Here is a 25,993-nt window from a genome sequence, read left to right as displayed (position 1 = left end):
AGTGATGATTGAACTTGAAATATGAACTTAAATATTAGTTAGTTCAAATTGAATTAAATTAAATTAATTTAACCGGTTTAACACTTCTATTCTACTTCAAAATTCTACTTCTACTTCAACATGGTTAGTAGTTTTTGTCTCAGTCCAGGTAGTATTTTGGAGTAGTAGTTCCAATACTGACATAAATATGGTATAACAGGCAGTATTGACACCTGAATTTTTGCTATGTGTTGGGATGAGTAAACCATCATGTGGTGAACTAAACCTAGTGTTCTTGCTTACTGTAAGGCAGTTTGTACAACCCTCAAGCAACCAAGCCTTCCCATGTAATTGTACACATCTTATTAATTTACTAACTGCATCAGGGGCAGTAAAGAAGGGGAGGGTCTAGCATATAGAACCGACATGCATGCATTAACGCTGGAGGCATGCCCATGCAAGTTTTAAAATAATGAACAGGATGATTGTTCTATTAGAGTATTTGACAACGAGTATTACGTGTTAATTAATATCTTTGCAGTCATTGTCTATTAAAGTGTGGACCACACCTCCCTCCTGTTTCTGATGTCTAAAAAACTACATGTGGTTACATCAATATTTTATTTTCTCATAAAAACAGTGCAACATTTTGCATTCATTGATTTTTAAAATGGCAGCCATTTAATTTATTTTATGAGTGTGTACTTGAGACCCCAGAGGGTTCCTAGGCTAAAAACATTGCATAGGTGCTAAAGAAACCCCATGCAAATTTGGTGCGCTTTGTCCACTGATATATGATAATACTCTTGGCCACCTAACTATAAGATTCACGCATGCATGCATGCAGGAAATCAGTATTGCAACCAATATGGTCATATCAGCAGATTATTCATCATCCACAGACATTTCAACTGCTGAACCAGCAGCCACTGCAGGAAGAAAGAAGAAGAAGACACAACCTGAGAAGGAGTAGCTGAAGGAGATTAGACACTATTAGGTTTGTATTTAGTTACAGATGTGTATTATACTGTAAGATGAAAAAAAAATTAATAAAAAACTATGTATATCAGTGCATTTCACTCCATAATCAAGTGTATGATATATATCCGTAAATGTACTATACTGGAGCCACTTGATGGCCATTTTGTTTTCAGCCCACTCATAATTAGGTTTGGTGGACACCCCTTTAATATTGAAAAGTACACCATAATATATAAGAACTTGTGTACTAAAAATGGTGCTTTTATCCACCCTGTAACAATAATGTTGCTAAGCTACTTCACTATTTATGATACGAGTAGTGTTACATCTAAAGAACACAGAATGTAAGTTGTGGAACAATATCAGTGTACTAAGTCTATCAGATTACCAAGTATATTATTGTTAATCTAGAAACAAGTTTCATAATTTGACTAGATCACATAGTAGGAAATGTGAGGGTAACTTAACATCCAACAGAACCAGTAACATCAAGCGGTTTCGAAAATATGTAAATTCACATCTCAAGACATGCCCATCAATTAAATCATTTAAAAGACGTGATGATAATTCTATTGCTGACTCAAATCAAGGAAAGTGTGAGCTGTTTTCAATAAATCTTTTTACTAGCATTTTTAATAAGGAGGACTGTACATCAGCCTCCCAGTGCAATTAGATGATTTCCATTCTTTACTTACAGACATCACAATTATCCCAGAAATAGTATTTGACAAACTGACCCAGCTGAATTCCAATGAAGTTCCTGGCCCAGAGAGCTGGCCACTATTTTCCTTTTAAAAAATCTGTACAAGAATTCAGTGGTCCTTTATCTATCCTGTACAACAAATCTTTGGAGTGGTCAGTACCAGTGGCGATTCTAGACCTGACCTACAGGGGGGGCCAAGTAGGGAACAGCATAACTATTGTTGTTTGGCTATAGTATAAAGTAGAATTTTCAGGGGGATCTGCAACCCCCAGAAGCTGCAGGATTTTTGCAATTTAAAGGCTTGAAAACAGCCTAAAATTTGTTCTAAAAGCATGAAAAATGCTAAAAATAACAATGCAGCAACTTTTCCCCAAGATTTTTTATAAGTTATTTTTTAACAGGGGGGCCATGGCCCCCCCTGGCCCCCCCTTAGAATCGCCTATGGATGGTCAGTACTACCCAAATGCTGGAAGGAAGCTTTAATAACTCCAGTAATACTAATACTATACTGTACCTATTTTAAACTCATTCCATTAACTAGTTTGCCTGGTAGGTAATAATTTTTTGTTCGAAGTTGCTTATTGACTGAACCACTGAGAAATTGAAACTTCAGGTTTCCAGATTCTGTAATCTATCATGAAACAGGACACATTTTAAACCTTTATTTTAGTTAAGTATTAGTGTCTCACATGATTGCAACACTTGTAGCAATGGTCTGAATTATGATTTTGATGAAAAGATTGAGATACTCTAATAAAGTAGCCAGGCAATATAAATACTCCAATGTAACAATCACTTAGCTGTTATCAGGCATAACTCCCTAGTTCTTTATCTAATGTGTATAAAACTTGGACTGTAAATGTGTCGCATCATACTCTTACTGTCCTTCAAATTTGAAGTATATTGAATAAAGCTTGGCAATTTTCCAAGTGGTGAAAAAAAAGAAAGTAATACGAACTTCAAATATACATATCTCAGTGATGCATGGATGGATTCAGCACAAATTTGAAGTAGGAGGCGTAACTCAATAATCGCTAGGGCTATGGCCTTGAAATTTTTTTCACTGTTTGACGTTGCTTCAGCCCAAGAGGTGCCTTTTGGCAAACTGCAGTACGTACAATCAAGAGTTCATAATATTTGTACCATACAAATATTATGAGCTCTTGGTACAGTGCATTCTTCATGGACTTATCAGTGTCCTCCTTTGTGTCCCATTCATCTTGGCTGACAGCAAAAGGTGTTGATTTGGTGGTAGCACATGATGACTTCCCTTCATAATGGAAATCGTTTGTATATTTCATAGTGGCTACGTTAATTGTAGAGGTGCTGTTCGAATAGATTTTGATTCATAATGCTGTGTAGCTAACAGGTTGAACATAGCTGACATCAAAGCGTAATGGATACTTCACTTTTCAGGTGATAATTGGAAGCTGGGGTGTGTGGTGCTGTTTCTTTCTTTGATGCGGTAGCTATGCATGGGTTCACCAGTCATAATAATTTTACAAAAAAATTAACAAACAAGTGCACAAAAAATTGAAATTTTCAACTACCATGGCACATTGATAAAAAGTACTGAAACAAGCATGATGTTAAATCACAGTAAAACAATGAGAAGTGATATATACGCTCTATTAGAGCAGGTACAAATTTTAAACTACTTCCAAACACTGAATTTTGCTGTGGCGCATCAACAAAGTATATCCCTACTGTGCATTTCTACTATGGTATCTTGAGCACAGTAGGGATATTATAACACCTCTTATTGTTTTACTGTGATTCACTACTCCAGCTTGTTTCAGTACTTTTTATTGATGTGCTATGGTCTCTACTCTAGTTGAAAATTCCAATTTTTTGTGTACGTTTGTAGTATATCTGTTAGCCATACACAATGAAACTTCACTTAATAGGGCCATCGCTTTATTGAGCCCATGTATCATGTATATTTTTTACTCTAATTTTAATGTATAACTACATGTAATTTCATTAAATACAGCTACCTTCAGAACCTAAATATCTAGGTACCTACTTGACTTAATACAATAATAAAGTGGTCTTATTAAAGAGATTGTTGCTAAATGAGTTAGTCTAAATACATTATACGTATTTCCTACTACGTATACAGCTTATACCCAAGAACCACAGACAGTATATGACAATACACAAGTCAGTCAAGTAGATATTACAGCAACCCAACATGATGGTGATGATGATGACCAAAGCTGTTTGATTGAATGCATTATTCACTGCTTATTTCCTTCATCATGGTTTAATGATGAGAGGTGTACTTGTAACAGCTGTCCTAGCAGAGAAGATTTTCAACAATGCTGTTGTGTTAAATGTGCATGCGATTCCTTATACTGTCCATGCTCTGGCTGGGAAGTGTTTAATTGTTTGGGTGGAAACTGTGACTGGTTTGATTGAGATTGCGGAGGATGTGATTGCGGTGACTGTGATCTTGGAGACTGTGATTCAGATTAAATGATTTTACAGTGTTTATATTAATATGAATAGTTTATAATTGGTTTATGATTAGTTCATGTGTATATGGATGGTATTGCATGTGATTGTATAACAGTGAGTTTCACTAAACTGCTTGCATACACATTAATATGAGATATAGTACATATATGGGTTCATTGGTATACATAGTAAATACACCTATCAAACCAAGTCGGCATGATAACAACTGTCCCAATTAGTGTCTTCTGTATAATCATCAACGCATGCTTAAAATCTATAATGTTATATGTAGTGTGTAGAAGTCCTCTAGTATTATTTTGTTGTACAGCTGTATAACTCATGATGATGTGCCAATTGACCCTCATGTTCACTTCTAATTATTTGTGTCTATCAAACAAAACTGGTAGATATCACTGTTTTTATGACCATTAATAAAAAGAGGTATATAAGATAATGGTTGCATTTACTGTGCATGTCAGAAAAGCTGAATAGGAATTGGCTGCTGGAAAACCATATTAAATTCCGAGATAATGCATTATTTAATGGACAGTGACATAGTAACTCAATCCCTACATGGCTTTGTGACTAAGAAGTCATGTTTTACTAATTTGTTGGAGACATATGAGAACTGGACCCGTGCAGTAGATGATGGTTATGGTATTGATGTCATTTACTGAGATTACAGAAAAGCTTTTGACTCAGTGCCTCACTGTAGGCTCATTAGAAAACTAGCTGGTTATGGATTTGGTGGCAAACTTTTGATGTAGTTGACAGCTTTTCTCCATAATCGTTTACAATGGGTAGTCATGAATGGAGATAATGGCTTGAAGTAACAAGCGGTGTCCCACAAGGATCTGTACTTGGACCACTTCTTTTTATCCTGTATATTAATGATGTAGTGGAAGTTATACAGTGTGACCTGGAATTTTTTTGCTGATGATACTAACAATTATTGAGTCTATTCACAATATTGCTGAGCTTCAACAAGATTGGATAACTTTCAGGACTGGTCTAGACCATTGCTCCTAAATTTGAATTTCAAGGTTATGCACATTGGAAAAATGCCACACTCTAACTATCACGTATCTGATACAACTGCACCTGGGGGTTTTACAAATTTACATGATGTAACTTATGAGAAAGATCTTGGTGCATGGGCTACAAACAAGATGGAATCTAGCCTCTGTCAGAAAGCTGTCTCAAATGCTAATAGAATTCTCAGTATGGTAAGGAGAACTTTTGCAAGCATGTGTAAGGATATATTCGTGTTTTTGTACAAAACATACGTGAGGCCACATTTAGAATACTGTGTTGTCCTTACCACAGATTTGCTTGAAAAGGTGCAAATGAGAGCTACAAAGCTTGTCAAAGGAATCAGAAGGCTTCCATACACAACTAGATGGCAAAAGTTGGGACTATATTCATTGTACTGTCGACGTCAATGAGGGGACCTTATAGAAACACACAGTTCTGGGAGTAACACATTACATAAGTAACGCGTTACGTAATATTATTACTTTTGTGGTAACTAAGTAATATAACGAAATACACTATAAAAACGGGTAATACAACTCAGGTTACTTTACTTACTAATGTAACGTGTCACCTAAGTAATATAGTTACTGTAACGAGTCTAATGTTATGTAATATTATTGTTACAAGTAACGAAGTTACTAATCTAGTTAGTTATCCTCTGAGTAACGCCTAGCCACAACGAAGTAACGAAGCCTACTGAATGAAGCTTATTTACCAGCTTCTTACTTACAACCATCTACAATCACCCGCAGTCACAGTGTGAGATTCATACTCCTGGCAGCCAGAACTAACACGTACCTACACTCCTTCTTTCCCTCCACCATCTGACTTTGGAACACCCTCCCAGAATATATTGTTACGTCACCAGACTTGGACAAATTCAAAGCACTTTTAGAAAATGACTTATTTAACTAATCATTTGCATGTTTACATGTACCATATACCCAATTCTGAGTCCTGTACATTACAAATAAATAAATAACTAAGATTTGCACATTGTCCAACAACGCAATCATGTCACGTGATAAAGTGGTAGTTTCACACTTGACAGCTTAAGGCTGTGGACACAAAGTAATATAATATGTAAAATTATTATAGTTACTTTATTTTATGGATAATATGTAACTGTAACTAAATAGTTCAGTTGCAAGTAATATGTAACTAGTTACTTTTACAAAGTAACTTGCCTAACACTAGAAACACGTAAGATTTTGAAAGGATCTTACAACATTGAATGGTCACAGTTATTTGTGTTGAACCAATTTCAGCCCACCAGAGGACACTCCATGAAGCTCTATAAAAAACAGTCAAGAACAACACTTCGCCATAATTTTTTTTCACTCAAAGAGTCATTAGCTAATTGTTGGAATTCACTTCCTGAATATATATGTGATCAGCATCAAACATTTCTATATTCAAAAAACAACTAGACTTAGCTACTGGGAACATGAGTTAGGATATGGATGTGAACAAAGGCCTAGTGCCTAAACTTATTTTTGCATAGTTTTATCCTGCGTTTGTATTGGTAATTATGTTTCTGGTCCTTTGAAAATCAGTTTTAGGTATGGGCGGGTGGAATTCAGCAACAAAGCAACAATGAAGTGACTGCTCAATTAGAGTATTTTGTGATTTATTGACTGTTCTATTAGAGTATATCAATCTGTACTATGCATTATGTCCATTTCTTGCAGGTTTTCACTGATAGAATACAAATTATGACACTTAGATAGTTAGATTTAGCATACTTGTTGTAACCCAATATTGTTCCTGAAATCCAGGTTTTTCAAAAAACTGATGCAGGGATTTTACCCATGTATTTCTGAAAATTCACACTCTCCTAAAAAGGATGTGGGCAGTGGACCAGAAACATAATTACCAATTGGAGTGGCCTAATAATATTACGTAATGCGCCAACACTACTGGTGCCTAAATAGTCTATACTAAATGTATGGGATATTTTTAAAGTCTCATAACTCACTTGTTCTTGCTTGTATTAAAGAACTTTTTTGATCCAGCTTTTAAAGGGCTTCATAGCACTACTAAAATGTTTGGGCAGCTGGCCCAGAGTTATTAACAAGAAAAAGGGCTCAGCAAAAAGACTAAAGTTGATATCTTGTTGCATAGATCAAATAGTAAAATCAGCCTGTTATGATAGATGACCAGCCAGTCACACAACAATGTTATTTAGGAATACTTTTGTCTTCGATATGTTGAATGCTCAAGTGTCTGATGTGTGCAGTAGTTTTCATTGGGTGCAATCACAAAAGTCTTCATGTTTCCCTTCTTAAGTTATTAATGGAGTCATTGATTTTATCGTGTATTTTGTGTACCAGTGTGAGAACCACCTCTTCTCAATCAACACATTGGCTGCCTTCAGTGCACACAAAATAGGGCAGTGAGGGTGTTTTATCTCTGATCATATGTCTATACTGTGTGAAGAACTTTGTTGGCCTAACATTATAATTTATCTGAAGAAACCAAGATCTGTAGCTTAGCAGGACTTATAGTCACCATGCAGTGCCTGCAACTGTAACCTCCAAAATATTTAGCCGCTCACACACCCTTAACTATTTTGCTTCACTATCAACTGTTTTAAAGAACACAGCAATAGCTACTAAACTTATTTCCAACATGATAGTGCTACCGTCTGGTGGCCATAACTTGTCATTTGGGGTGCCCTCTTGTAGCTGCTATATTATGCTTGGCTATCAACTTTAGCTATAATGACAACAATTTGAGTGAGGAAGATCCATTGGCTGTTATGCACATACACATATGCTATATACACATAGCTATAGCCACATACACTTTACAAGCCATCCTGAGATAGCTAATGTTGTCCACACTCTTCTCTAGATCTGTCATATAAAGTGAGTGATACACTTAGCTACGTCTTGCTTCCTTCAATTGTGTGAATAAAAATCTGCACCATCATCTTTATATAGTCTCTCGTACCCAGACCCTTAATATGCTTGTTTCCTGGGATGGCGCTTATCGATTATAAGCGCCTTCCATCATAAAATTGATTTTACTACTGACGTCATAACCACTAATTGTTATTGTTAACGACGTCATAACCTTATGTTTAAGGTACAAAGTCCCTGCACCCAGATAGAAATTTATTGTGGAGTGAGTGGCAATCTCGGCAGCTCGGCGATAACGAAGCTTATATCTTCGATCGTACTAAGATTTGATATAGTGGTACGTATGTACATGTAGTACTCTGTGTAATATGCACCTATCGATGTCCTCGATCGATGTTATTGTTATCATAGGTAAACCCCTGGGGTTAGTGTATTAATGTTGTTATTAACCCCCCCATCGGGCGTAGCTAAGTGCTGCCCCACTATGGGGCATTTGACAATCGTTCATTAAGCTGCAAAGTATTTTTGCTGTAACTTTCTATGCTACGTCAAATCCCGAGTAAATCCCTGTGTTGCAACTGGGGCCAACACTGGGAATTTGACACGATAGGTTTTGGGGCATTTGACATTCGGCTGTGTCAAATCCCTACTATAGCCCCATGTATGTTATGCATATTATTGTACCTAATGTATTTGTGTTTATGTAATTCCTGAGCACACCAGCAGGGCTGACTGCTCAGTAAACAATAATAGTAATAATAATAATAATAATAGTATGCCCGAGGAGGGGGTTGGCCATACATTGATAGGTGTATAGTGCATAGCTAGATCAACAGTTATCACAGTTCACATTCTCCATTGTTAGGGTCTGTCATGCTACGACCGGTCCCCCCCCCCCCCCCCCCGGACCACTTACGGCTGCCGTAAATAGTATGTCCGCAAATCAAAAAAAAAAACTTTACAAATTGATCACCTTACCATTGTGGTAGCATACCATTGCTAGATCCACCATGAAACTGGAAGCACAATTGTTGCCTTCACAGATTTTTTTTTTTTAATGTTGTGCTCCACACAAATGACCGGATAAAACTTGCTACTTAACCAGATCTTATCTAGAGTTGTTATAGTTAAAAAGTACACACAGCAGTAAGCAAATGATTTGTAGCATAGGACTGCTTCCCAGCATAAGACTGCTTTCTACCAAAAATCACAAAACAAAGCACATTTTTTCAAACTCGAGCTGCCCTACCAGCCAAGACAAGTATCTGGAACCCAATTACCATCACAATGCAATCAACCAACTTGAAATGATCCAACACAGAGCTGCATGGTTTGTCACAAACAACCCATGGCGAAGAGACCACTGCGACAATATTACCGCAATCCTACATCAGTTAAGTTGGCCAACTCTACAAGATCGATGCAAAAATAATACACTAATCCTTTTATTCAAATTAGTAAATAATCTACTTATTGTTCCACACCACTACTTGCCATCTCCATTCTTTCCAAGCACTAGAGCTAACCATCATTTAAAATTTTCTCGCTGCCAATCAAGAACAGAAATCTATCGAAACTCCTTTTTCCCTGAGACGACCATTTAATGGAATTCCTTACCCTATCTTGAGATTGACACAGACACATTTAAGTTTTATTTTAATAAAGAAAGAAGAACCGGCCCTAGTTGGCACTCCCATCCACCACACTCTACTCTACGCTAAGATGTTCTATAAAAAAGGTTTAGCCTATCCCTACACCTACAGAGCTACTGGAACAGAACATACAGAACACAGAATAGAAAAGAAAAAAGGGGAGTGGGGTTTAAATGGCCCCAAGACACGCCTCCCCTAGTGCAAGGTCAACTGATGCTGGAACATGACCCTTAAAGGGTTGACCAGAGGAGGAGCGAGAACCCCTTATGCACATGATGGCAGAGTGCAATAAGGAGAAGCCAAGACGGCAGCAAAGCCAGCTCATCATCCTACAGTAGGGTAATTTCCACTTACAAGATAGGAGGAAGGCCAGGTGCTTGTAAGCCACAGTGGTGGAGGCACCCATGCCTCCAGAAATTGAAAAAAACAAGTCGTACTTATTTACTTAATCTTGAATTTATCACTGTAATTGTACATTAGCGTGTTACCTCTAAGGAGTTCCTGGAGTAGTGCTACAGCAAATGATACACGTCTCTGTTGACCACCACTAGAATACATAACACAATTCAACATAATGTACTTACACTGTATACAATCACAGCATACCTCAATACTAACTCTTCTATGAAGCAGTGGTAACTCCAACAGCTCATCTAGATAATGTATTCATTCTCTGATGACATACGGTGTAGTACACCAAAAAAATATCATCAACTCAAAAGCAGTAAATTCAGAAATCAGTCCAATATCCTGTGAAATATTTTTCTGTTTTGTGGTTAATCTTGTACTATACAGGTGACCTACCTGTGGCATGTAGCCTACATCTCTGCCAGAATATGATTCATTGTAATACCTGGTTCCAGTCCCAACACTGTAATTTCTCTAAAGCCAACTTTTCTTCACAGTATTCTGATAAGGTTGGGTGCATAGTCTATCTATGCTGTTAGTCTGGAAAGGATCTGAGACTTCTCACTGTCTAGGTGATGCCGGAGCGTCAAAATTTTGAGCTTCATTTCACAGAATTCTCTCAATGACGCTGAATTCCCTTACGGCACTTCTGATGTCGCACTGATCACCTAATTTTGTTTAGAGTAATGATAAAAGATGGGCCAAAATGTTTGGCAGTAGTAGCAGTCATCGTTTCTGTGATTTCATATGATGTAGTATTCCAGCAGCTTGCCAGGAGCCCCGCCTAGCTTGATTCAAAAATGAAAGATTTCATGTTTTTTTTAAGTTTATTTTTGAGTATTTTGCAACATGATGGTGCTGCAGGGTGATCTAGTAAAGATTTGAAGTCACTGTGCATGGAACATGAGAGGTGAAGTCAGTTTTGGACGATTTAGCTGCCTGCAGTAGTGTAGAGTTTTGAATGATGTGTGGAGGGTATCGATGAAATAACAATTGACAACCACTGGCACCAACTGTCCAGGGACATCTTTTGCCATTGTTCCAGCCCATCATTGATGGGAATTGTGGCTGCAGAAACATTGGAAATGGCTAGAAGGCACAATGTAATTCCCAAATGTTGCAGAAAATTTTGATACTCATCACCCAGATAGTGAGAAGTCTCAGATCCTTTCCAGACTTACAGCATAGACAGACTATGCACCCAACCTTATCACAATACTGTGAAAAATACTTGACTTTTCTTGTCTTGGCTGGTAGGCATCTTGTGCGATACAAAGAGCTATATTTCTGTGAAGACAACAATCGTGCCTGGTTTCATGGTGGATCTAGCAATGGGATACTACCATGACATCCCACAATGGTAGGGGGATCAATTTGTAAAAGTTGATTTTTTGGTTTGTGGACCCTACCATTGTCCTGGTGCTTTGTAACTAATGAGCAAGAGAGGAGACGTGCTTATGATGAGAAGGGGAGAGACCTGCTTCTCTTCTCTGTTTTTTTCTACTTGTGGAGGTATGGTATTGCTGGACTGCAACCACAGTGTATAAGAAACTAACTTTCATATGTATGTTGACTGACAAGTAGGAAATGAATTATGGTTGGTGTTTGTACTGGATGAGATGTAGACTTTGCTTAATTCTCTGTATTAAGATCAGCCATTGTGTTTGAGGGGTCATCATTCTTCTGCATGTTGTCCTACATCTGCCAGTATTGATCTGGTCTATTCTGAGGGCAAGCTTAATGCCGATGCCCTCGAATAGTTTTGTGCAGGCCCCCACGAAATACTCAAAATCATTCATGATTGCACAAAAGGCTAATGACCCAATGATGGGCTAGCCAACATACGGTGTGGTATACTATAGCTTACATAACAAGCTACGTAACTATATTACTATCAGTTGCCACTTATCATTGGAGGTATTTTCATCAAGCATCATCACATGTGCAACAACTGTACTGCAACAAACTTGTCCACAATCCATTAGAACTATATTGTGAATGTTTTAGTACAAATATCACAGTTACTTACGTTAACCACAACCTGTGCCAGTCCTGTCAGCTAGGCACACTGGCATAATATGATGAGTTCACTCACTTTAGCTGGAAAAATTCAAATGCCACATCTTTCATAAAATCCCAGCTCAACACCTCTGAGACCTTTCTTGCTAGCAGAACTTGTAAGGCTATAACAGATCTACCTGACTGACTGACAAAGTAAAAATGGCATGCCACTGCATAGTCTGGCGCCACCGACCCTATTTTGGCACTTATAAGTGCCCTGGAAATAGGATCTGGTCTGTCTAGAATCAAGGACTTGTGCCACTGTTACTGAAAACTGGTGTGTCCGATCAAATCACAGTATTGCCAATTAAATGCATTGTGGCCACACGACGTGAGTAAATACTGGGATGAAAGTCACGAAATGAAAGTTGTGTGAGTTCTTTTTGTGTCAGGGTGAATAAACCAGGGATGATTTCCCATTTAAAATTCGTGGCCGACATCAAAGGGGAGGTTTCGTTGTTTTTTTTTTCCACATGCAGTTAGATGCAACCGCAGTTGTATGCCTTGCGTTCCTTTGTGCATTCTGAACATTGATTGCCCTGCTATCACTTCAGTTTTTCACTTTTTCATCACCTCAAGATTCACATTATCAATTTCACCATACATCATTACCCTACAGTCGTAATTTCAGTACCAAACGAAGTTTCAGTTGTCCTCAGTCGACCTAGAGGCCAAATACAAAACCTATATTGTTGTTTTCTGCAATACTCGCTTGGCATGTAGGGAAATGTGTCTTTAAACTGTTTTAAAAGTTTCATTGAGATTGAAACATATTTTTTTGAGAATGGCTGGTTTGAAATTAGTCACCCCCATGTAATTTGCTCTTTGTAAGAATTTAACTTGGAATTTAAAGAATGATGCAGAGCACAACTGCAGTCACTGGTTATTGATGAACTGGGCTGTGTGCAGTTAATCAGTGCATGTAGCCAAAAGCAGTGTGCTGCATGCCATCATTTGATTTGAAAGTAGTTGCCCCCATGTAGCTAATTTGCTCTCTAAGGGAACAGCTTAAAGAATGACACAGAGCACAACTGCGGTTACCAGTTTTTGACAAAAGCTGTGAGTAATTAGCACATGTAGCTAGCCTAAAAGGAAGTATACAAAACCACCTGATAATTTACAATTGTCACCATGCATTTTATAGCACCCCCACACAAAATTACACATGTAATTACAAGACACATGAACACCAAACAGTTTTCACAGTAACAATGTAAGAATTGTACAATATGACTGTGATACAACTGCTATGAAAATCTTCTCCAGTGGCCCACCATGGTAGCAGTCTCACATGACGACATGCATATATTCATCCAAACATGATGGGAGTAATAACAAGTAAGTGCAATGGCAACAAGTTGGTATAATCCAGATGAGTGGGTGTGGCTCCAGTATGTCTAAACAGTTAACAAACATTCCTGTTATAAATATGTGCTAGAGTTGCAATATAATAGTATAGTATTTAAATGCAACAATACATAGTCTCCATTGCATTACTATCAAACAACACTAAGTGGAGGATATTATTGCATCTCTAGTATGTACACTCCATCAGTACAACCTGTCTTAATGGCCACCAGTATAGAAAGACAACCTCTCTCGAAAAGCCAATTCCAAGTTGAGAATTGATACACTGCTACCTGCTTATTGAGCGAAGGTGGCAATAAACATATTATACACGTGATCTGATCCTGTATATTCTGTCAGTGGATGAGATCCACTTGGCCAGGACAAAATGTGACCCAAATGTCCTGGATGATCCATACTCAACCCACTTACAACCCAGTGGCGCAATGGAACTGAGTATTTATAGAGAATACAATTATCTTTATTTCTAAGATGTGTGGGCACATTACAACACATTACAACATGTGTATACAAGACATGCTACATACCATTTTAGCGTTTCAAGTCACCACATCATGCACGCACCAGTCAACAATGCTTCATAGTGCCCATCAGTAAACCTGAAGAAGAAGAGTTACAAAAAATAAAAATGCATATAAGTACAGTGAAACCTCATTAATAGGGCCAGCTCTGGGACCAAAAAATTTGGCCTTAATAACAAGGTGGCCTTATTAATGAGGTCATAAAGTACTGCTTAGCTATGTTTGGGACCTACTACGGTATGTTCATGTTGAGCTGAATCCTCAAAAACATTTAATAACTCATGGATGCAATTACACACGATTTTGAAATTTGGCTCATTTGTAATACTGCTTGAACCACTAAAAATATTTTGTTCAAATGTTTGACATAATATTTACAGCCATTCAAAATTTTCACAATACATTTCCTATGGGGAAGCCATATAAATGCAGTGTCCATTACAGCCCTTTCCCGAACTTGTAATGGAGCCAAACTGTATGTGTCTGTTGTTGACACCTTTGCTGTTACCAATAATCATCTGGCTGGCTGAAATGTTAACCCTGTTGAGATAAAATCCACTTTTAATTTTTAGCTGTTTTTCAGGATTCAGCTCAACATGAACATACTATAGAGGTGGCCAATATAATGAGGTGGTTCTTATTAAAGAGGTGGCCGCTAAGTGAGGTTTCACTGTATGTATGTACAGTTTACTATGGTGAACAATATTAATGGTTAACAATATACATTGAAACCTTACTCAGGTCACTTTATGGCCAACCTTGTGGCAGATTGCTCTGTACACAAAATGATTAGGGATTGTATTTAGAAGGATGATAAAGTAACGCATTGTGACTTAAATACTAATGATGTGTCACTGCTAGGCAGTATCTGATATGGCTACCATATATACGGCACTGCCGCAGTGCAATGTCACACTCAATCGCATGCACAATTTTGCTCAAGATTTTAAAATTTGATAATTAAGGGGTGTGGCAACTGTTTCACTCACAAGACTGTGTGGCAGCTGTTTCCCTCATAAGAACTGCAACCAAAACAATTCCCATGCCCCTTAGTGATTTTTAAAATCTCAAGCAAACTTGCATGTGCGAGTGAGTGCAAAATTGTACTTGGGCAGTACCGTACCTGAGTAAACCAGCTAAGTAGGTGCAGTAAGATGGTTACTGTTGGGCCAAATTTTCTTGGCTTATAATAAGCAGGTACCTGCTTTAGCACGGAACTGATTTAACTATATAAATGTCTCACAGGAGAATTTAAAAGTCGGTCTTCTTAAAGAAGCAGCCTTCTGTACAAGTGGCCACCAAGACAGGTCTACTGTGGATGAAAGCCAGGCATTACATATTTGGTATTTCATGTGTTGAAGGCATTCCAGAGCTTCTGGTAGTCTGAAATCTCACCACAGTTTACTCAGGCAATGTTGTGGTCACCACTAAACCACTGGAATGCTGTGTAATATTCATCTTATGCTTGGCTACTATATAGTAGAACTGAAATGGATACTCTGAAAATATCTATATCCTATGGATAATGACTTCATCACTTTCTTCATCAGGAGCTTGTAAGGACCAAAAGTGAAAACTTTTACACTTAGGGCTGACAGCCAACTGCCTACATCTGAAGCAGTGCCTTTGGTGCTCTAACAGAATGGCTACCCCTTGCTGCCAGCACTCACTGTCTCATACACTGTCACTCACAAAATTCATCTCTATAGCCAGTTAGAACAGCATGCTTCTTACCAATTGCTTAAGGCCGCAAAATGCAGCCACCTCCTCAATAAGCTAGGTCAGAAAATTTTGTCCCTACATACACCTGAATAATGACTAGTTTTCACTGTACTATTAGTGATTAGTGATCATGAAGGATTATTTATTGATATACATATGCTACAGCCTCCAAATATACCAGTAAAATTTTCACCCTGTTCCAATGTCTAATAATCATGATAGAGACTCTACTCTACAAATACATGGTATGCTCTAATCACCTCACTAATTGCCTTTTACAACTAAGTTTTACAACACAAATACACGTATAGTTAAACTCACCAATTGTGTCTCAGTGGCACTAAATCCCTTCAACACGAAAAGACAACCTTCAGGCGATGAGACAACAACCTTAGGAGTCTCGCAAAGATCACTGTGTGCTTATTTATTAGTAATATAAATTTTAAAGGTGTTTATTTACAACAGGACATAAGTATGCGCCCCTCTATTTTCTCTGTACATTATCATACTTGTCATTTCTCTACTATTCTCATTTCATTTCACAAGAGTTCGTACTGATATGAGCAGGGGTGTGGCTTCTCTGCTTGAATTAGTCAAGGCTTGAAGTAGATTGAGATGCTCTATTGATTGATTGATTTATTGTTTATCCTCACAGTAGTCGGCAGAACTGTTCTTCTCTACTGGAGCACACATACATACAACAGAGTACAAAAATAAAAGCATACAGACACAAGAAACTAACTACTCAAACAATACCAACACAAAAAACTAACGATAATAGAGCAGTCAATCACTCTAATAGAACTGTCATGTTTCTACAAGTGCTGTATTTTTATATTGTAAAGTCTGTAAATATAGCTAGTAATTTAAACTACACAATTCAGACATTGTAACTATGCTGTAACTTTGATTGCTGTGTTAGAGCTGTTTTGTGACTGCTCTATTAGAGTATCTTGATTGTTTTAATACAGTACAAGATGAAAGGCAAAGTGTTACTAAGGATTTACTAGTTAAAATGGGTGTTAGTTGACTGCAGTTGTATGCCACTAAAATTACAGTTGTATTTTAATATTTTGTCACTGTAATCGGGGTTTCTGTCAAAACCATGGAAACTCATCTACTGTTTCAATGGTGTATGCTTATTCTAACAAAAAGTATTGAAATCCCATCCAAAAACAGCTTATAGCTGTAAAAAAGTGCACATCCAAGTAAAGCAGAGTTAACTGTGACAAAATGTAATGATATCATAATGCGGCCATGTGCGAGGTATGTGATTTAAGTTGCAAAATTAATATTAGCTAATCAGATATAATACAATGTTATTGCTAAAGTGTTAATGAGAACTATGTGATGCTGCCAGTTTTTAAGTGTGTGAGCATCTTCATAATTGCCACACAAATTGATTCTCAATAAAGCAATATGTATACATTCTCTGATAGCAATAAATAGTTTGAGTCTGGCCGCCTTTCCTGTATACAGCAATGCTACGAACAAAGGAAAGGCAGCTAAACTCAAATTATTTATTGCTATCAGAGAAACTATACACATTGCTTTATTGAGAATCAAATTTGTGTGGCATTTATGTAGATTCTCACACATTTAACAACTAGCAGCATCACACAGTTCTCATTAACACTTTAACAATAACATTGTATTATCTGATTAGCTAATATTAATTTTGCAACTTGCACACTCGCACATGGTCGCATTATGATATCATTACTTTTTGTCGCAGTGACTCTGCTTTACTTGGACACGCACTTTTTTTACAACTATAAGCTGTTTTGGATGGGATACAAACTATCTTCCAACTGATTTTCATGTTATTTTACTATTGAACAGATAAAGATGTCAGATTATCCTTCCCCAACCACACCTGTAACTGTTCATCCTCCACCTCAAGAACTACCTGAATACACTGTTGACCACTCCTCACAACAGAATGTTCCCAGTGATGTTATTACACAACAAGCTACTGTAAATTCTTTTCATGATCCTCCACCTGGTTAGTTGCATATATCAAGTTGCACAAAAGATTGCAAGTACATGTGTATGGCTAAGTGTTGTATGTAGTTATAGGGACATATATAACTATGGATTTTGTAGTTTATCTCTTTAGATTATTCTCCATACACTAATGACCCTCGAATTCAATCATCAAATGTCATACAGTAATAATATGTATAAGTCACAAAAATTTGGAATTTTCAACTAGAGTAGGGACCATAGTACATCAATAAAAAGTATTGAAACAAGCTGGAGTTGTGCACGATATTAAAGCAATAAGAAGTGTTATATACCAGCGTTGAAACCGGGTCACTACTGCTGACCCGGATGACCCACTGACCCGGATAGCAATCCGGGTCAGACCCGGATTTGACCCGGATGTGACCCAGATTAATTAAAGCCGAGGCGTGCGATAAGAGCTATGTTTCGGCTAGTCTCGAGCGAGCGAACGAGGCTACGTTTTGAGCGTTCGATTCGTGTTGAGTAAATATTGCAACTTCAGCCTAGCTGTAGGTTGAAGACCAAAAAATAAAAAGGTCATCACCTACTAAAAATAGCTACCCCTCAGGCTGAGCGTATGTTGGTAGCGCGACAAGTGGGCGTGGCTCACGAAAGAGCTACGCGATAGCGTTTATAAGTTTCCACGTCGTCAAACGAACAATTTCGTGTCTCACGTGATCCAATCCGGGTCAAACCCGGATAATTTGTAAACCGGGTCAGACCCGGATGACCCGGAGAAAATGTGACCCGGATGACCCGGATGACCCGACCCGGTTTCAACGCTGTTATATACAGCACAGTAGGGATATAGCACTTCTTATTGTTGTACTGTAATTTAATATCGCGCACTACTCCAGCTTGTTTCAGTACTTTTTATCAATGTGCTATGGTTCCTACTGTAGTTGAAAAATTCCAATTCTTTTGTTGTACACTTGTTTCTTAACTTTTTTTTATAAAATAAAATTGTTGTGACTGGTGAACCCATGCATACCTCAACAAAAAGAAAGAAATAGTGCCGCACCTGCCACCTATCAATTATCACCTGAAAAGTGAAGTATCCATTACGCTTTCATTGTCAGCTATGTTCAACCCGTTATGCAGCATTATGAATCAAGAACATTTCGAAAAGTACCTCTGCAATCAAAGTAGCCAGTCACTATGAAAAATACGGATGATTTCTGTTACAAAGGGAAGCCATCATGTGTTACCGCCAAATAAACACCTTTTGCTGTCAGCAAAGATGAATGGGCCACAAAGGAGGACACTTGTAAGTCCATGAAGAATGCATTGTATGTACTACGGTATGCCAAAAGGCACCTGTTGGGCCGAAGCGACATCGAACAGTGAAAATAATCAAGCCCATAGTTTTAGCCGTTATCAAGTTACGCTTGTCTGAAGGCATCAGTCAGTTACTCAGTCAGTAGAAAATTCTGTTTAATATTTTTTATTCTGTAGCAATTTGTTGAATTTAGTGTTTCAGGTTGATCTCAAAGTTTGTTTGGGCATAGTTTACCTAACCAATACTGTCACATCGTCATCAGGGAAAATTGAGGCTGGTTTTTGGGTGATGTTTTTTTGTGGTCCATTCCCACTCATCTGTGGTCCCTATTATACAGTACTATTGTACTGTGTGATTCAGCTTATGTACATGTGGTATGATGCATGTGTATAGAATTGTATATAGTCAGCAAGACTATTAAGATTAAAGATCAAAGATATAAGCCTGTGAAATCAATGTGCACAATTTTGTGGTAGGAAAGTGGTGTAAAAACATAACAGAGAAACAGAGAAATGTATGTCAGCTAAAGAGAAACTGAAAAAGCACATAATTATTTTTGCGTATCTATGTAAATACTATTAGTTTTTCAAAAATTACAAGTACAGTGTACTTTTATTGAGGATGTATGCCAATTACAGGGGCATAGCCAGGATTTTCTGGAAGGGGATTCAGATTTGAAGTGCACAAATTTCTGGGGGTACTTCCCCTGAACCGCGTTTGAATGAAAACGATGCATACACAAAATGTGCCCTTGGGCAGTGACATAAATGATACTGTTTGTGTATCTAACTAGCTAAAACCTATGCAATACTGTTTATGCAGCTTATCAAAACTATAAACCTATTGTATTACACTATCTAAACTTCATTTCCAGACACTGACATAATATTATACTGACAGCCAACTTCACTGAACTTCTTAGCAGACAGGAGCCCTCCACATTTGAATCCCTTATAGTTGGCAATACGTTCTTCCGGGTATATAATTATACAGTCGGTCATGCAGTCCTGTTGACTTCAGACTTGGCTTGTACTCCAATGTATTCGACACATCACATACCCGCAACATGTGGCAAATAAACAAAACATTCATCATGTAAATATACACCAACTTTTTATGGTTTGTGTTAACCTGACACATGTATGACAAGTTTATTGCAGCTGCTACCTTGTAATATGTCTCAACCAACAGTCTTTCACCATTTTTACCATGAATCATGTGCACAATTGATCACATGATGCCGTACTTGATTCATTGATAATTCAACATTTAAAATAATGCAATGTGACCCTCAAAAGTAGTACAGAGCCATGTCAGTGTGCAAGTAGCTAACCTACTAATAGCTACAACGCTCAGTGGCAAGAACTTTTAAACCAATAGCTACTTTTCAACTAGAACTTTTGTTTGCAAAAATTAATGGATGTAGATACCTGACAACAGTGTCACAGTGGTTAGAGGCTGGGAGTTTAGGTGCAGAGGTCCCTGGTTCAAATCCATGTCAAAATTTTCAGCACACTCTGTGTGACTATATTTTGTTCTACTATAGTACTTTGATTGTGTTTGCGTGGTTTTGTTGCAACTACACCTTTGCTTACTTTAAACCACAAATGGTTTGAACTATGTATGATGGTTTGTCTATTTGCAAACCAAATTTCCATAATTCAAGGGCATAGGCAGGGGAGTTCAGATGGTTCGGACGAGCCACCCTTTCAGAAGCAAATGTTTAAAATTAAAAATTACACCACCCTGAGCTCTCTGGTGACGGATACCTGTATATAGGGTAATTTGTGGAACTGAACATATCAAGACTTCCTATCTAAAGTGTCCTATTGATGGGGTGTCGTGATTTCACAGATTGAATCATACACCAGTACAAATGAAACAGTGGAATTACATATAATTGTGTCCTGTGTGTATTTTTAAGTACACATGTATATGCTTTTTGAGGATTTTCACTGCACTTCAGATTATTATATAAACACGTGCTTGAGCGCATTGAATTTCTCCTGTTTTATATAGTAGCTAATGTACTGTCACACAGTGGTATAAAACAAGTTGCTTACATTTATATAATACGTACAATGGGCCATACATATTTTTGGTCCCAATGTTACTGTATAAATATATGTATGCAGTGAAATAGAGCCACCTTTTGAACCTAAAGTTCTGAGATGAGGTACCTACTTGACTTGATACAATAATATGGTGGTCTTATTAAAGAGATAGTTGCTAAAACATAATCCAAATATACATTTCCTATTATATAGCTTATACCCAAGAACCGCAGACAGTACATGACAATACAGAAGTCAATCAAGTGCAGAGACCAACTTTTACAGCAACTCAATTTACTAGATATCATGATGATGACCGAAACTGCCTGATTTATTGCATTGTTTGCTGCTTGTTTCCTCCTTTATGGTTCAATGATGAGAGGTGTATTAGTGCTTGTAACGGCTGTCCTGGCAGAGAAGATTTTCGTCAGTGCTGTGGTGGTAAATGCAATGCATGTGATGCCTTAGACTGTGCATGTTGTGGCTGGGAAGTGTATAAAAACTCAGGTGGAAAGTGTGACTGTGTTGACTGTGATTGCGGAGGATGTAAATGTGGTGATTGTGACTGCGGAGGATGTGATTGTGACTGCGGAGGATGTGATTGTGGTAATTGTGACTGTGGAGACTGTAATTGCTGAATAATTCATGTAGAAGACTTATACTTATTTAACTTTGCATGAGTACATGAACATGCAGAATAAATGGTGTGCTTATAATAAATAGTTACTATTCATAGTTCATAACTGATTTTGCTGTTTACCGTAAATGGATGGTATTGTGACTGTATATAGCACTGAAGATTTTCAGGTTTCACTAAACCATACACACATGAGGCATAGTATGTGATAATATATATAAGGCACTTTTAGGGACAGTTGTTATTGTGCTGACTTGGTTTTATTTATTTTTATTTATTTAGGCTTTACAGTACAAGCGTTGAAGGTCTGTACTTGGTCCTACAGCCTGTTAGAGATGTTATAGTAAGTATGTTTGAAAAGGTGCAGAAAGGAGAAAAATTCATGATGGTTTAATTGATAGGTGCATTATACCAATGAACCCATACATAACAATCATGTATGTAGTGTGTAGAAGTCCTTTGTTGTACAGTAGCTCATGCCAATCAATCCTCCAAACTAAACTGGTGGATTTCACTGTTTTTATAACCATAAAATAAAAGAGGTATACAAGGTAATTTCTAATTAGTGCTTAATTGCATTGTTAAGTCCATTATGTGACTCAATTTTGGAAAATCATCCTTTCCACACATTGATCAATTTTCTCTTGTACAGTTAAAATGAGGCACTGCGTGGGTGTTTATCTACCTTGTGTTAAAATTATAGCTTAATATCTTTAAGCATTCCAGAGATATGGCCAATTTACTGTCTAATACATTACAAACTACAGTAACTTCATCATATAGTAATGCATGGAGTTCTGTGAGTAATTACGTGTGACAAATGACTTTGTTGATAAATATCTTATATTCTTACAATCTAAAATGCATAAATAAAAAGAGATTTGTGATAAGTAAATCAAGTGTTCTTGGTCCTTTTCTTCTATTACATAGCATGTATTCATGTATCATTGTCTTTTTAGCCATTCCGTCACTTGAACAAATCACCAGGTTAATTGGTGTCCCATGCATGTGAGATTACTACACGGTCTGATATAATCATCCATATCTCCTAGCAAAAGGAAGTCTTGGGTGTTAAACTTCACAGCAAGAAGGCTTTCACAATATGAAATTGTGAAGGCAATACTTTGTAAGTGATTCAGACTGGTATAGCTAATCTAATTATAGTCAGAAAACCTCTTTCTTATAAAGCAATGTATAAGCTTTGTGTTGCTACTATTAACTAGTTATTACACTAGCTGCACTGTTGTTCTCATCTTCTATTTTTGGCTATGGTACAAATTTTAAATGGAGACTGCAGGAACCTACACACCTGGTCTTAATGTATCAATAAAATCAAAATCCTAAGTTTAGATTGTTGTAGCTTACGTAGTTCTGAGAAAAGAGCAAACTTTCTAGCATTGGTAGATGAAAACAATCCTGACATTATTTGTGGCTGTGAATCACATCTTGATGGTCAATACTATACAGCTGAAGTTTTTCCTAGTAATTTCACTGCTTTTAGAAAAGATAGAGTAGAGGGAGGTGGAGGAGTATTCTTGTGTATTAAAGAAAGTCTAAATGTAACTGAACAGCCTGAACTTGACAGAAATTGTCTGGGTAAAAATAACTCTAGCTAAAAGGAACCTTATATGCATTTGCTCGTTAATTTTATCAGCCCCATCCCCCTTTATTGAGCCTATATGTACATATTATACTTACAGACATCACACAACAGTCTTATAAATCGAACAAATGAACTTCCGAATATTATACTCACAGGTGATTTTAATTTTCCCAGCTTTTGCTGGTGCGATGGTAGTGGCCAACTTAGTTTGTATCCTACTTATGGCAGTGAATTGAATAACTTATTTCTGGACTTATATAGTCAATGATGTTGGTTTAGAACAATTTGTTACATCCCCTACTAGACAGGAAAGTATACTCGACCTTGCCTTCTCTACTTACTCTAATATTTCAGACCTAAGTATTATCCCAGAGATGTCTGATCATGAAGCTGTTGTCTTCTGTGTTAACATGGAAAGTAAAACCACTTATAATAAATTAGAGCACAAAGCAGCCTTATATCATAAAGCCAACCTTGAAAGCATCGAAGGTGATTTGTCCACATTTTTAGAAAGTGATCCTTACTCGATCTGTTGAACAAAACTGGTCTGACCTCAAGAATGCAATTACAGTTACTTATTGTCTCTAAAATGTCCCACACAAAACTATATGTTCCGATACCAGCTTGCCTTGGATAAATAAAGAAATTAAGAAGGACATGAAAAAGTGTAAAAGATTATATATATATATATATAACAGAGCGAGCAAGAGAAACTCTATAGTAAAGACTGGAATGCTTATCGAAAGATAAAAACTCTATAAACACTATGTTGAAAACAGCACATAATAACTATTTCAGCAAATTGTTTGACAACTCATTTAGTGGAAACCACCGACAATTTTTAGAGCCAAACAAAAAGATAATCATAACATTTCCACATTGGTAATAAATGCACTACCTATCTCTGATTCAAAAGAAAAGGCCAATGTCTTGAACAAGCACTTTGAGTCAGTCTTCACCAAGGAAAATCTGATTAATATTCCTGTTATGAACCAAAGTAATAACTCACTACCTGCATGGAATGCATATGCCTGACATAACCTTTTCTTCGGTTACTGGAATACAACATCAACTATCTGTACTAGATATCAACAAGGCTAGTGGCCCAGACAATGTCTCTCCATTTATCTTAAAGCACTGTTCCAATGAAATATCACCTATATTACAAGTCATTTTTACCCAATCCCTGGATACAGGTCATGGTGTGCTACCATCTGACTGGCTAAAGGCTAATGTATGCCCTGTTTTCAAAAATAGGAAACCAAACTCATGCTTCCAACTATCGTCCAATATCTTTAACATCTATATGCTGCAAAACCATGGAGCACATTATTTATCATTCTGTTATACAACATCTGAACTCCTTCAATGTACTCATTGAAAACCAACAAGGATTCAAATCTCAGTAGTACTCCTGTGTCACTCAACTTATTTCCCTGTTAGAAGACTTATCATATTCCATGGATCATCACCAATAAACGGATGTTATTCTTCTTGATTTTGCAAAAGCATTTGACAGCGTCCCACACCAGAGACTTCTTGTAAAACTCAGACATTACGGCATTACTAACATTAGTCACTGGATTAGTACCTGTATACCCAAAGATCCCAACAAGTAGTATTAGATGGTGCCTCATCTGATTCGGTATCCGTTCAGTCTGGAGTACCTCGTGATCAAGGAACTGTCCTTGCTCCCTTGATGTTTCTCATATACATTAATGACATCACGGAGGACATAAGTTCACCATTACGACTATTCACTGATGATTGCATACTATACAGAATTATTACCACTGAAGAAGATGCTATCCAACTACAAAACAATCCCAACCAACTATTTGCCTGGGCAATTAACTACGTTTTAACAAAATGTACTATTATGTGCTTCACCAGATCTTCACACCTATTCTATTCAATTATAAACTGAATGATTGCAATTTAACAACATCTAGTCAACACTCCTCCTACCTTGGAATTTTATTAGATAATAAATTATCTTGGTCATATCACATAAAAAACACAGCTGCTAAAGCCACCAAAACTTTAAACTTTCTCAAATGAAACCTTAGTAGTTGCTCCCTAGAAGTAAAAGCATCAGCTTACCTCACCATGATTCGTCCTGTAATGGAATATGCTGCAGTTGTATGGCACTCATACTATCAAACTGATATCCAACACTTAGAGAAAGTGCAGCATAGAGCTGCAAGATGGGTTTTAAATGATTGTAGTAGATACAATTCAGTCACAAATATGTTACAACAGCTTTCTTGGCCAAGTCTCCAAGTACGTTGTAAGATATGTAGGTTACAAATACTATTTAAAATCATCTACAATGAGTACCCTTTTTCTATCCCACCCTACTATTTAGAAATGGAAAGATCTAGAGCTACTAGACAATATCATCCTAGAAGTTACATTCTTCCTACTTTATCCACCAACATGTCTAGCAGAGTTTTTATTTCAGATCAATTCGTGATTGGAACGCTTTACCACCCAGATTAATTGATCATGATAACATTGACCAATTTACTAATGAAATTTATAAATTCTAACTTCTGTATGCATGTAATCAATTGTAACTATGTTTGTAATAGCTAAATTTTTCCTGAGCTAACCAGCACTCAGTGCTGCCTGCTCAGTAATAATGAATAAATAAATG

General features: G+C 37.2%; 1 long non-coding RNA gene across 1 annotated transcript; it reads left to right on the top strand.

The window, feature by feature from the left end:
* The first annotated feature begins 8,247 nt into the window (after positions 1-8,247).
* Positions 8,248-21,912, top strand: LOC136268926 (uncharacterized). Its single transcript, XR_010707146.1, has 3 exons — positions 8,248-8,359; positions 17,597-17,759; positions 21,308-21,912. It is a non-coding gene; the product is annotated as an uncharacterized lncRNA (long non-coding RNA).
* Positions 21,913-25,993: the final 4,081 nt, after the last annotated feature.

Source organism: Dysidea avara, chromosome 10, assembly GCF_963678975.1.
Source record: "Dysidea avara chromosome 10, odDysAvar1.4, whole genome shotgun sequence".
Classification (NCBI taxonomy): domain Eukaryota; kingdom Metazoa; phylum Porifera; class Demospongiae; order Dictyoceratida; family Dysideidae; genus Dysidea; species Dysidea avara.
The sequence above is the reverse complement of the archived record's forward strand: the minus strand, read 5'-3'. Positions and strand labels throughout refer to the sequence as shown.